At 33.0% G+C, this 13,990-nt stretch overlaps 1 long non-coding RNA gene across 1 annotated transcript in view; it reads left to right on the forward strand.

Moving 5' to 3' along the window:
- The window catches only part of LOC141570405 (uncharacterized), a 226,791-nt gene that overhangs the window by 116,190 nt on the left and 96,611 nt on the right, over nt 1-13,990 (forward strand). The window contains exon 2 of the long non-coding RNA XR_012494409.1: nt 3,616-3,680. This is a non-coding gene — a long non-coding RNA (uncharacterized LOC141570405). The remainder of the gene's footprint in view (nt 1-3,615; nt 3,681-13,990) is intronic.

Below are 13,990 nucleotides of genomic sequence, written 5' to 3' on the forward strand. Positions count from 1 at the left end.
AAACAAAATGTAGGAAAGAGAAGTAAAACCAGAGGTGTCTCTGAAGGCCCAGGGCTGCTGCCATATTTAACATGTTATAAATGTTCTGAAAATAGAGTAAACAATGAAATCACTAGGTTTAGAAATGATGTTAAGCTCCTCAGGGTTCTGACAGACCAAACTGAGAACAAGCTACAGGGTAGTGTGCCTGACAAGTGGCAGATGAGATTGACTGGTGGCAGTATGACGGGAAAAAGAACCCCAAATATCTTCCCATGTGCAGCTGAGCCTCTGGACTTCGGAAATGTCCATTTATGGAAAATAAAACCTCTGTGAACAGTTATTTTCTGAACACTTGAACTCAACATTGGTATAACTCAGCCTTGGAAATCAACAAAATATAGACTAGCCTGAAAAATAAAATTAGAAACAAAATAGAAAATAATATTTTAGCCTTTTATATAAACCATGTTTCTTCTATACTGATAAAATTGCATAAACTCCACTTAGGCTTTTATTTTTGTGTTTGACAAATGCTTTATTTACTGCTTATTGTCCCAAGCACTTTCTACATATAAATAAAAAATATATTTTCTTATATCACACAACGATATAATATAAAATGTTTATGTACTAGTAAATAATATTAATTATGTTATATTTAACGTGTAAATATAATACTTGCAAGAGTTAAATACTACTATAATCCCCATTTTGCCGACAAGGAAATAGAGGCATGGGGAGATTGAATAAAACATAAGATGAAAGATTCAGAAAAATCATGACTAATGTAACTAATATAACAGATTAAAATACATAGTAGTCCGTATTGAAAGGGAAAATTTAGAATGAGATATGAAAGATTGGTGAAAGAATATGATGAAAATTAAGGCTAGTGGTTTTCAAACTATCCTTAGTAGATAGTTTGGAGGTCCCTAGGGGGCCTGGAGAGCCAGAAGTGAAGGTTATTGTTGCTTGTTTATCTTTTTACGTATATCTTGGGCTCTGCTCAGGAAGAAACTACTCTAGTGTTAAAATGTTTAAATGCCACTAGTATAGATCAGATTTTTCTGTATGTATTCAACCATATTCAGTAAATTTTTTTTCCAAAATGCTACTGTTTGTGTGTGTGTGTAGTGGGCACAGTTTGTGACACACAACCGTACAATTAGGCATGTTTAAGATTTTGATTACGTATGTTCACCAAATCTCTCTCTCTTTTTTTGTAATTAACATAAGCTACAATTGTATCCCGTGATAGCTAGATATTCTAAGAAATAATGTACACTAAGTATAGAAAAAGGTGTAAGTGGAGTTTATGTTTTTTAGATAAATGCAGTCATGTTAGCTGACTGCTTAAGGGTGCTAATGTAATGGTAAAGTTGTCATTTATTATGTAATATTAATGTAAGTAATAGTAGTGTCTCACTCTTCAGAAAACAAAGATAAAGTAAAACTGAGTGATATCTAATAGCCAACGGGCAATCTCTGTTTCTATGTGAACATGTTCAGGATTTAAACATGAGCGCAAACAGTATATTGTTGGACTTGTTTAGCTCCGCATGTTTAAAACTAAAGCAAAAACTAAGGATAGATGATAGACAGTAAGGAAAAAAAAATGCCACTTCGTTCCTCATGCTACTGACTTTCAGATGGTTTCTCATCTTCAGAACAAACAAAAAAATGATCACAATATGATAAAAAGTCATAGTTCACAAGCACTCCATTTGATATTTAAGTAATTAGAAAATAAACATTTGAAAAGCAGCTGAAGTAGGGTTTTATTTTCTTATAGGCAATAAGGCAGAGTCACCCACACAGACAAGCATCTAATTGAAAATACTTTTTAATTATTGTGAATTATCTAGTTTTTTCTTTACAGAAATACCTTCAGGAAAGGCAGTTGAACTAAATTTTCATCTTTATTTTGCTGAGGCAATCTCTTCCTGACTTGCTCTACTGTTAAGGAAAGACCCTCTGGATATACTAAAACGTTTTCCTAAATGTATTTTGCATTATAAACAAAACAACTTTCCCTCATAAAAGAAATGCTTGTATTTATTTGTGAGAAAGCTGTGAAGAAGTTGATCATTGCACTGAATATTCAATTGTTAAAATCCTATTTCATATAACTAGGATTTGAAGAAATTTATAATTTTAATTTTCTATAGTTTGTAGATTTCAGATCTTCCTTCATTTTAATCTTTGTTTGTCCTTTGGAAAAATGATGCCTATTTTTGTCCGACTCAGAAAGGATGCTAGTAATTTGCATATGAGATGTATTTTATTAAGGTATTTTTATATATGAAAAGTATATCATCTTGGTATTATGCTGAGAAATACAGGTCAAGATTTATTGACTTTTGTCTCTTGTATGTTTTAATCAGTCTTAAAATGGTAGAAACATGATGTTCTGCTACCTACACACTGAGGAACAGTGCTGCCCACAATCCCCAAAAAATTTAACCTAAATTCAAATCTAGATCTCAGAGAAATATAGCGTGAGATTCTTTTCCTCATGACTGATGTGGTTAGAGAAAAAGAAAAAAATCTGATCCATTAATTCTGCACTAATTCCCTCAAGACTTTATCCCCTTGGGGGGGGATAATATGAATACAGTTTTACTTATTTGAAATAGGTTGTGCTTATATTCCTGAAAATTGTCCCATTTCTTGGATCCATTTAAAATTTTTCTGTTGGCATAGCAACAGATTAAAAGATCTACCACAGTTTTTAACACTTTCTTCATTCTTAAGAAAACAGAGTATATATTTATTTTACATTTAATTACATCCTTTCTGTCATCTTCTATCAGCCTATACATATGAGACTAACTTCCTCTCTCATTCCTCTAAGACAGTCAACCCTATTGTGTACGTTTGTAATTCAAAACTATCATGCTAAAGCAGTTATCTTAAAAAACAAACAAACAAACAAACAAACAAACAAACCAAACAAGCATGAAAAAACCCACCAACACAGGGTTTCACTTGGTCATTTTCTTATGAAATATTTATAAGTAAATCACCAAACACTTTTAGTATCTGACCTGGAAAAACCATCTCATTGATTTTATTTACAATACTTGATTTGAAAGCTTCTATCAAAATATTACCCAAGTATTGTTTCCTTTTCTGATAGATGATGTTTACAAATTCTTGGGGCATAAGTTAATGTTTTGAGAAAGTACCGAGAAAGGCTTTGCATCTTTTCCTAAACAGCTTCGTATATTTGCCTAAATAGCTTAGTATATTTTCCCACTTTGTTTTTAATAAATCAGAATTTGAAAATACATGGACCCACAAAGCACATCTCTTACTCATCTTATCAGCACTGTCAGGGAAATTCTAATTCCTGTCCGCAAAGCCCATAGGTCTGTTTAGAACAGGGATTTTCAACTGTGACTGCACATTGGAAACATTTATGGAGCTCTTAAAATTGCCCAGATCACCTCCTATCCCTCACCCCAATTCTGTTTTAATTATTCTAGAGTGGGTTTCAGGGATATATTTTAATGTCTCCTCTTGTAATACTAATTTGCAGCCAGGGTTGAGAACCAGTAGTTTAGGACAAGACAATCAACATAGATAAACTATGTATAGATCTCTCCTCACTTTGTCTTCCACCATCCATAGGTGTGGAAAGCTAAGGAAATTTGGAGGACACGTCATTGAAGATGAAATAGTCAAGAAACTATGAGGTAAGAATGTTGATCATTTATACTTTATCAATATCATTTTAAAAATGGCACACCTAGAATTAAGCAGTATCTAAATTTGGTCTGTACTATATACAATAAGGGAGTTGAGGAGTTGATACTTCTTTTGTTGGGGTTGCTATTTCTCTTCTTTAAGTCCATGACTGCATTCATCTTTCCACACCTACATCATAATATGTTGGCTCATTCTCAATTGTGGTCAACGTCCCAAAAATTAAAATAAAATAAAATAAAACCAAATAAAATTAATAGCAGTTAACCTTGGTTTTTCCCATCTTGAATTTATAGTTATAATTTTAAAATGACAATCTTTCATGCTCATTTTTGAAAAATTTCCTCATACTTACTCTGTTGTCTAAGTTCTATCATTTAAAATACTCACTTCCTCTACCTGCCATATGTGATATGTATGTTCTCCAAAATAGAAAGATGACGCTCTAGAAATCCAAAAATTTGGATTGTTTTTCTGGATGTCATGTCCAAATATATATATATATATATATATATATATATATATATATATATATATATATATATGGAGAACTTGCTTAATTCTTATTATTCATCTTACTTAGGAATATAAAAGATGTCATTCTGGGTCAGACTAATTTCATGTAGCCGGGAAATGGCATCACGGAGTGTCCTTCCAAACACATATTGTAATACATTCTTTAAACTTCCCCCGTTTCATCAGTATATAGCATAAACTCATTTAAGGCCAAGTTAAGGTTTTAAACTTTCCAAAATTTGAGTACTTGTTGATTTAATCTTTTAAAAAGACATGCAATGCTTACCTTTTTGATTAAAGTTTAAAAAGAAAGAGCACTAGATTTTTCTTTTTCTTTCTTATACTAAGGATTTGGTTTCTACCACCGCCACTCATATACCCTTCTCCCCACATTGTTTTGTAATGCCCCTTATACATTTGCCGTTTACAGGAGATTATGAAATTTTAAATCTGACACTCACTGAACACATCTTATTAAGCACTGCAGAATTTAGTTCTGGTAAACCCCCAAATAACATCATCAATATTACTACAAAAATAAAACTAGTGAGTGAGGTTTAAGATTTTTTTTTTTTTTGCTGTTCTTTTTTGTCCTTAGAATAATCCTACAAAGGATGTGCAGAATACTTCATTCAAAAGACACTTAAAATAAGTCTTCTCTAGATGATTGTATTACCAATCAAATGCATGCTTAGTTTCTCTTGCTTTGTGTTTTTTTTTTCAGCTTTAGAGTTTGTTTTTTTCTCTTTGAATTATTTTTTCAATCAGTAAAATAGTACATGGTTTTAAAGTTAAAACTATATTTAAAGACATACTCAGAGAAGTCTCACTTACATCTTTAATCCTCTGCTCTTTATACCCCCTCAATCTATGAATGCTTCTTTTTTTAAAAAATAAGTATATGTGTGTGTATTATATATATATATATATATATATATATATATATATATATATAATATTATAATTATAATAGATTACATATATGTTATACACACACACACACACCTCATTGCTGAATATCACTATAGTCACCTTCCAAGTACTCCCCTTAGGTAGCTGTGCACTGATGTCAGCGCCTAGTCCGACCTTCAAAGCAATTTTGGAACTCCTTCTGGAATGGCCATCACAACTGTCATTGTATTATCCTTGGTGTCCTGAATGTCATCAAAATGTTTTCCCTTTCAATATTTCCTGTATCTTCGGGTAAAGAAAGAAATCATTGGGGGCCAGATCAAATGAGTAGGGAGGGTCTTCCAATACAGTTATTTGTTTACTGGCTAAAAACTCCCTCACAGACAGTGCTGTGTGAGCTGGTGCCTTGTCATGATACAAGAGCCATGAGTTGTTGGCAAAAATTTCAGGTCGTCTAACTTTTACATGCAGTGTTTTCAGCACTTCTAAAGAATAAACTTGGTTAACTGTTTGTCCAGTTGGTACAAATTCAGAATGAGTAATCCCTCTGATATTAAAAAAGGTTAGCAACATCGTTGCAACAAGTTTGTGAACTTAATTGTCAGGCCTGGTGTGTGTGTGTGTGTGTGTGTGTGTGTGTGTGTGTATTTTGTCATACAAAAGGTAGCATATGGTGTGCACTGTGTTATACCTTACTTTTTCATGTAATAATGCATCTTGAAGATCATTCTGTAGTATCGTAGTATATAGAGAACCTTCTCATCTTTCCTACGGCTGCATTTTGTGGATGTATCATACTTTCTTTAATCTGTCTGCTATTGATAAACATTTGGGTTGTTTGCAGTCTTATGGTATTACAAAATACTACAAACAATAACTGTGTGCAAATGTTGGTTTATATATGTAGGGAAATATCTTCAGGGTAGATTCTTTGTGGTGAGACTGCTTAAGTCAAAAGGAAAATGCCTCTGTCATTTTTGGCTGATAACTATAATCTTGCATTCCTGTAATATACTGTTTGGTGATGAGTGGTATATAGTAACATTTTTCTGTGTTATTGAATTGGTTGCTAACATTTTGTTTAGGAGTGTTGCAAAGTGTTTGTTAAGGACTGAATTGTGTACCCCCTAAATTCATACATTGAAGCCCTAACCCACAATGTATTTGGAGATAGGGCCTTTAAAGGGGTAATTAAGGTTAAATGAAGGAATAATGGTGGGGCCCTAATTCAATCTGACACTGATAAAAACAGAAAGAGACACCTGGGTTGTGTGTGCAGCGAGGAAAGGTCATGTGAGGACACAGAGAGAAGATGGCCTTCTGCAAGCCAAGGACAAAGGCCTCAGGAGAAACCGAACTAGTCAACACCTTGGACTTGCCTTCCAGCTTCCAGTGCTGTAAAAAAATATTTCCGTTATTTAAGCCACTTATTCTGTGGTATTTTGTTATTGCAGCCCTAGAAAACTAATACAGTGTTTATAAGTGAAGTTTGTAGTTGCTTTTTTGTGTGTATTTTTAATCATATTAGGTGTAAATATTATACTTGTGTCATTAAAAAAAGTATGTTTTCCTTATTTCTATACTCTAGAAGAATTTTTGTGGGATTGGGATTATCTGATCTTTGAGGTCTGACAGATTACCCCTGAGAAACCATTTGGGGCTCGTGTGTTTTAGAGAACAGCTTTTTGATAACTTTATTTCTTCTTTCAAATTTGTCTCTATTTTTTTATTTTACATTAATGTAAAATAATTTATTTGCATAAAGTTGTACAAAGTGGTCTCATGATTTTTTAAATTTCTTTTGTTCAAATGCTTATATTCTGCTTGTCATTTCTTGAGCATGTGTAGTTTTCCATTTTTTTCTTATTTAGATTAGCAACTGGTTGGTATATTTTATTAAAAACTTCAAAGAACCAATTTTATTTATTAGTTGTCTTGTTTTTCTTATAACTTATTAATTTTTGCTATTTTCTTCTTTCTTTTAGTTTATTTTTTGTTTCTTTCTACCTCTGAGTGAGAAGTTAATTTTATTTGTATTCTTTCATTTTTATTTTTTTTTCTCTTTTGACTTTTTTTTATTATTTTTTATTATTATTTTTTTTTATTTTATTAGTTTCAGGTGCACAAGACAAAGCAAAACTTAGACGTTTATCATTTATATCCCTCCCACTGTGTGAACCCCCTTCCCCCCATCCACTATCATTTTTATTAACATAAATATTGAAAGCAATAAGTTTTCCTCTAAGCACTGCTTTAGTTGTATCACACAGATCGGATATTTGTGTAGTTTATATTAACATTATTTTAGAAATTTGGTAATTTATGTCTACATTTTTCCTTTTATTTCCAAGAGTTATTTAAGTTTTTTTAAAGTGGAAGCGTGTTTTTATATTTATGATTTTGCTATTAATTTGAATTTTATTGCATTGTGTTTAGAAAATACTATTTGTATTATTTTCAATGATGGAATTATTAAAGCTTTTTTGTGGCCTGATATGAGTGATCCATACACACTAGAAAAGAGAATATTGGATGAGGGAGGGATATGGAGACTTACTAGGTTTCTCAGTTTTAATTGTTTCCCTCTTTTGTTGCTGTAGTGGAGGGTGAAGGGCTTCTGTTTTTAAGGAGTATTCCTCTTACCTTTTACTTTTTTAAATTTTTTATTTTTGGTGTATTTTCTGATTATTTATACTATCTTGCTTCAAAGGGGCCCTCATCCTCATCGATTTCCTTCTTTCCATTCACCTCTAGAGGATACTCTAACTGCTGCATTCCTCCTATCTCAGAATGTTGCTGTCCCCTAAACTGCCATATCTGGGCATGCATACTTTCAAACCCCTTTCTTCTGACTTTTGAGGAACCATTTGCTCAGATCTACCTGGTCTCAGATCTCTCACTATTTCCCACTCAGAGCAGGGCCATCTCTTTCTGTGGTGGCATCCAAGTTGATGTTATCTGTGTTTTGCCACCACTGAAACCCCATAGCACTCTTCTCCTCTGTTCCTCACAGTTCCCTTATGACTATCAAGAATGGAGAGTCTGAGATTTTACCCCAGTTGTAAGCTTACTTGACAGTTTTATGAATGCTAGCTAGTAGAAGACACAAGACTTCTGGATCAGAAAGGAAGGACTGTTTATTACTTACAACAATAGCAATAATCAGAGTATCAGTATTTTGTTATGCTGATTCTCCAAGCCCCAATTTCCATAGAATAGCAAAAAGAGGGCCGTAGGATATCTGCACATGAAATTAGTTGTGTTACAGGAGGGAAACCTAAGCCCTGAAAACCCAAATCTTTATACTGGGCAGTAAGCATGCCATACTATGTCCCAGATGGTGACACTGTATCTTCCAAGACAAACCTGATTTTTTTTTTTTCCAGAGCCAAACACTATCTCTTTCTTTTATGGCTGTTTGCTATATGAACATCCTTGAAAAGCTAGTCTGGAACAAAGTGCAATCAATGACTTGCTCATTAAAAATGCAGAAACTAGAGACCTCATGGGCAATTGTCTCCCAAAAGTGACTCTACCCTGGAGGATATTCAGAGGCTGCCTCTGCTACATGGAAATTGGAGTTTTAGTCTTTTCTGTCTCTTACTTCTGTTGTTGGCATGGGTTATATATAATATTATTTGTTTTCTTTTCATCCCCAATGGTTTTTGAAGGATGTGTGATGATTCAAATTTAGGTGGTAGCCAGTATCCTACAAAAATCTGGAAACCCTCTAATTACTTTCTTAATTTCACAGTAAAAAATATCTATATAATAATAGTGTGTAGTAAATAGAGATTTTCCAAAAATGATGGATAAAGACTATGGAGAGGCTTGAGGTTAATGTTTCATGATAAAATATAGCTATTAGAAAAATTAAAATTATGTAAAATGATCAACAAAAACAAGAATTGGGAAGAGAAGGATGAGAGTTAGTATAATTGGTTTGTTTTTCATAGTAGAAAGTTAGTAGATTTTTAAAATACATATATTATAATTTCTTTATTTGAAAATAGAAACATTTAAACCTTCCATTTGTTTTTGTAATTGTTTTTAAATTTAAATATAGTTGACATACAATATTATGTTAGTTTCAGGTGTACAGAAACTTAGCAGATTCTACCAAAAAGAGATAAAGCCATAAAGTTATAAATATTTTATTTATAAGTATAGTACTAATCACTGTAAAAAGAAGTAAAAACAGAAATTATGAAAAGAAGTTGCCTCTCGAATAGGAGATAGTTTGGGAACGGAACATTTCACACAATTCTGTAGTAATTGAAATTTTTGTTTTACCAAATACATGTATGATTTTATAATTTAAAACAATTTTATAGATTAAGATATAGTGTTTTTAGGGCTGAGGGTTTACATCTAACAAATGTAACAGCCAACACAAAAATCATAGAGAGCTAGAGCCTTCTTCTTGGAGGTTGCTGGATTATGGATTGCTTAATATGGAATCTACCAGTGATCAGCTCAAGACACATAAGCAGAGGCCTAAATTACACCTCATATTTATGGCCTTAAGCTAGAGAACAAGAGACTGGATCAAAACCAAAACACATTCTATCGACAAAGTATGCCATTTCCTAGATTTTTATAAATGCATCTATGAAACTATTCAAAAGAAATTTAGAGATTCTCACCTACTATGAGAAATTCAGAATCTCTTACCTACTATGTAAGGCGAATGGCACCCAATATCAAAATAGTGCTGCTTAGAAATAAAGAGGGAAGATAAAATACTACTCAGTTGATCTTACTTATTATTAACTTCTGGAGTTTTATCTTCAGTCCCAAAATGTCTTATCAGATGAGGCCTTGTCTCTCTTAATAGAGCTGTTTTGGAAAAGTGTAACAAGCAGAAAAGAATGGAGTAGAGTAAACCATATCTGTGTTTCAATTCTAGTCTCTTCTTGCTAGAATTCTTGCAGTACTTAAATACTCTTAGACTTAATTTTTTCTTTAGCAAAATGCAAATGATAATTTTACTTTTATAAGGTTATTTTTAAAGTTAAATGAAATAGTGGATTCATGTGGTTGCTTTCTTTATCTTATTAACTTGACTTTAGTCTTTATTACAGAGGATTTAAAGTAGGAGATTCTATATTGTTAAAATCAGAATATGGTGAGTACATTCAGTCATTCTTTTTTTTTTTTTTAGTTTCAGGTATACAAAAACAATATAATGATTAGATATTTACACACCTCACAAAGTGATAACCCCAACAAATCTACTACCCATTCAGTCATTCTTTCAATATTTATGGAAGGATTACTGTGTATTTCATTGTTCACTGCACAAGAAGCTGGGATACAATTTGAGGAAAACAGGTAAGATGCCTAGCCTCATCAAACTTATCTTCTTGTAGTGAAGACCAACATTGATTAAGAAACAGAACAATTGTAAACTGACATAAGTATAGTTAGTGAAGGAACTCAGTTTTATGATAGCAGGTAGCAAAGAAACAAGGTTTAAACTAAACAACCAGAAAAAGCTTCTTAAAAAAAAAGGATAGTTGACCTGAATACAAGAAATTAATAAGAGTTGAATAGAAAGAGTTTTCCTGGCAAAAGGAGCAGCGTGACTGAAGGTCATGGGCTGGAGGAGCAAACTGGGACAAGGTCAAAGACACCAAAGAATGCAGTGTGACTGGCACAGAGAACGCAGGGAGGATAATGAGGGTATGGTTGAGGCAATTGGTGTAATTTTTTTGGTTCCCAAGAACATCTAGTATTTTGCCCTGTAAACGGTGAATACATATGTGATGAAAATACCAATCTCTAGATTTTTTAAAGCACTTTCTCTGTGTCAGGTACTTTACATGTATCAATTCATGTGAATTTATAAATCCTCAAAACGCCGTTATGAAGTAGCTACATCCCTGTTTTACTAATGAGGGAACAGCTAGTTATGTGGTAGAGCTTAGATTGGAAGCCAAACAGTTGCTAGGGTCTGCACTCTTAGTCACTATACTGTAATTAATGCCTTCTAGGAATGAATGAGTAAATGAATGAATGAAATCACTTTGTTTCGAGATCCTGCAGACTGACATGTAAGCTTGTTTTCTTTGGACTGTTGTACATTAGTTTGATGATTTCTTTCACTTGATGAGCACTTTATTAAGAGCTAAAATAAGGGCTATTTATTGAGCACTTACGTGCCAGGTACTATGTGAAAACTATTTCAGTTACTTGTTTGTATGCCCATAAACCAAGTTAGTCTGTAAACTCATTGAGATGAGGGCTTTGTTTTATTCATCTTCATACCAACATGGCTTGTCTTATTGTTTGTCTTCACTAAATCTGCTTTTCCTTTTCTGTCCTTTCATTCCATATTTAAGTGCAATTTTAATTGCTTAAGTGCAGGGAGAAGGAGTGGGTGACCTTTTAAGAACTTCCAGGAGCTGTAATTCTGAATGTCCAATCAAACTGCTGTTAACTCAAACTACATTTTAGTATGTAGCAGCAGGCTCAGTTAATTGAAAGATTGTCCTTAAATTCAAAAAAGGCTGATGCAGAAAGATGCGTGTAATTTTCAGCCAAATGTACTTTCTCTAAAATGTGCTTTCACATACCTAATGAAGTTGTTTACTCTGATACTCCATCCTCATTGCAATGACTTGGAAATGTATATTTTTAAAGAGGAGATATTGTTGCAAGACTTTTATGGTTATTTATCTGGGTTCTAATCCACCTGAAATGATTCCATCCTCAGGGATGCCTGAGGCCAAAACAATGTGAAGAGAACTAGGGCTGACCACAACCTCCAGTTCTCTATATCTTTCTATTTATAAAGCTAATATCATGAAGAGATGTTGCAAAATATTGAAGTTAAAAATTAGTTGCAATAAAATAAATTCCAAGCATGTAATAGGGTGTTAAAAAAATGATTGCCACAATACAAGTTGAATCACCTACAGTTAAATATATACATATAATATATATTACTTATAAAACTACGTATTAATCCAGTTTAACAACATCCAGAGCATTTATGTTAAGAAATTGCCAAAAAGCACTAAGTGGAATTTAGAGAGATGAATAAAAAGCATAATTATGAACTAGACTTGGGATATTCCAGTTGGTAAATGAGGCTGTGAAATTGCCTTTTATTAAAGAGGAGTATTAATGGCTGTGTTAGTACTTGGCTAGTATTTTGTGACACTTAGTCTGCTATTATGTGAAATGCTTCATACATCATCCTATATAATAGTTTAGAAATAGTGTTAATGCCTATTTTATGCCTTGCTGGTAAATTATAATCTGTTAATACTGAACATCTGTTAAAATAATTTAAAAATGCAGTATGTATGGTTAAAGATAATCAAAAGAAATTATTGAAGCTTGCACAATTTCCTTTTAATTAGTGTATTCTGTGCAAATTTTGGTGAATATGTAATACCTGATCAGCAGAAAATTGTTAAACTGTATCTTAATCACCACTAACACACACTTATATGTCAAAATACAATTTGATAACAACCTGATGGAGAAGGCAAGAGAAACTTGATATCTACCAATATTTACCTTCAGAAAAGCTGAATTTTGAATGTAAAAAGAAGTACACACAACATTATTTGCAAAGAGAAGCTTTGTGACATAAATTTGCATAAAAATAGATGAGGAGGCTATGTTGTGTTATTCTTTCTGTGGTTCTCCACAGGACAGCTCTATCTCCCTTTGCTTCCTCCATGTGGGTTTGTTCCATGATTTAGCTCTTAGCTCTTTGGTCTCTTGTTGTTACAGCTGCTGTGAATTTAAAGGTTACATCTTCTCTCAGATCTTCAACTTTTATCTTTATGTGAATAATATTTAATTCCCACATCCTCAATTTTGGCGTTCAGAACTTCGGTATCCTACTTCTTGCTTCTAGTAAAACATTTCAACTTGACTCCCTGGCTTTCACTTTAGCTTATTCAGTGTCTAAAATTCCAGATGTCATGCTTCATGGCTCCTCTTCTAGGCATCTGTATATATTAATAACTACCAAGCTATTCCAGCCCAGTCCTGGAATAGCTAGTATTTCTGTCAGAATAACCACCTCTTTCTAACACCCAGGACTGAGAATCTCAGGGTATCTGCGTTGCCCATGCAATAAATGTTAGTTTCATAAGTACCCGATAGTGTGGTAAATGCTGGAGGTAAAAGATGGTTAAAATCTACTCTTTTCTCTCGAAGAGCTCTTGGGAGACCTATATATTTGTTTGTTTTCCTTTGTCATTAACTGTATTATACTCTAGTGTGACACTATGTGAACATGAGCAAAGTGCTTCAAAGGCCTTGGGCCTAGAATTACTGGAGGAATTCCTTCCATAAGAAGGAATCCCAGAAGACTAGAGTTATACCAGTCTTGAAGGATAAGATTCCCATAGAGAAGTGGGTGGAAGGCTTTGCAGGCACAGAGACTTGCATAACAAAAATAAAATTTTCTCTGTACTATCTCGTTCTTTTTTTTTTTTTCCCCTCTTCCCTGTACACTGCTGAAATCCATTCTAGACTTTAATATTCTCGCGACTGGCCTCAGCAATCTTATAAAATGATGGCTTTAGGCTTACTTTTTCTTGTTCCAACCTACACAACATGACAGATACATGAATTTTCCCCAAATCTGTTTATATTCTATAATGCCTTATAATAAAATTCAGAAATCTTAACCTGAAAATCAGTGCCTTATAGTCTGACACTAACCATTTATTGTAATTTTATTTCCTACTTTTAGGATACAATGAACAATAAAGAATTAAAACAAGAAACCTAAGCAAATTTATATATTTTTCAAAAGGAACCTACTTATTTTTTTTCTAATGGTTCAGTGGGGGATAGTGTAGCATATAATTCTGGAGTAAAGAAAACCCTGAATTCAAATCCT

This window comes from Rhinolophus sinicus, linkage group LG03, assembly GCF_036562045.2.
Source record: "Rhinolophus sinicus isolate RSC01 linkage group LG03, ASM3656204v1, whole genome shotgun sequence".
Classification (NCBI taxonomy): Eukaryota; Metazoa; Chordata; class Mammalia; order Chiroptera; family Rhinolophidae; genus Rhinolophus; species Rhinolophus sinicus.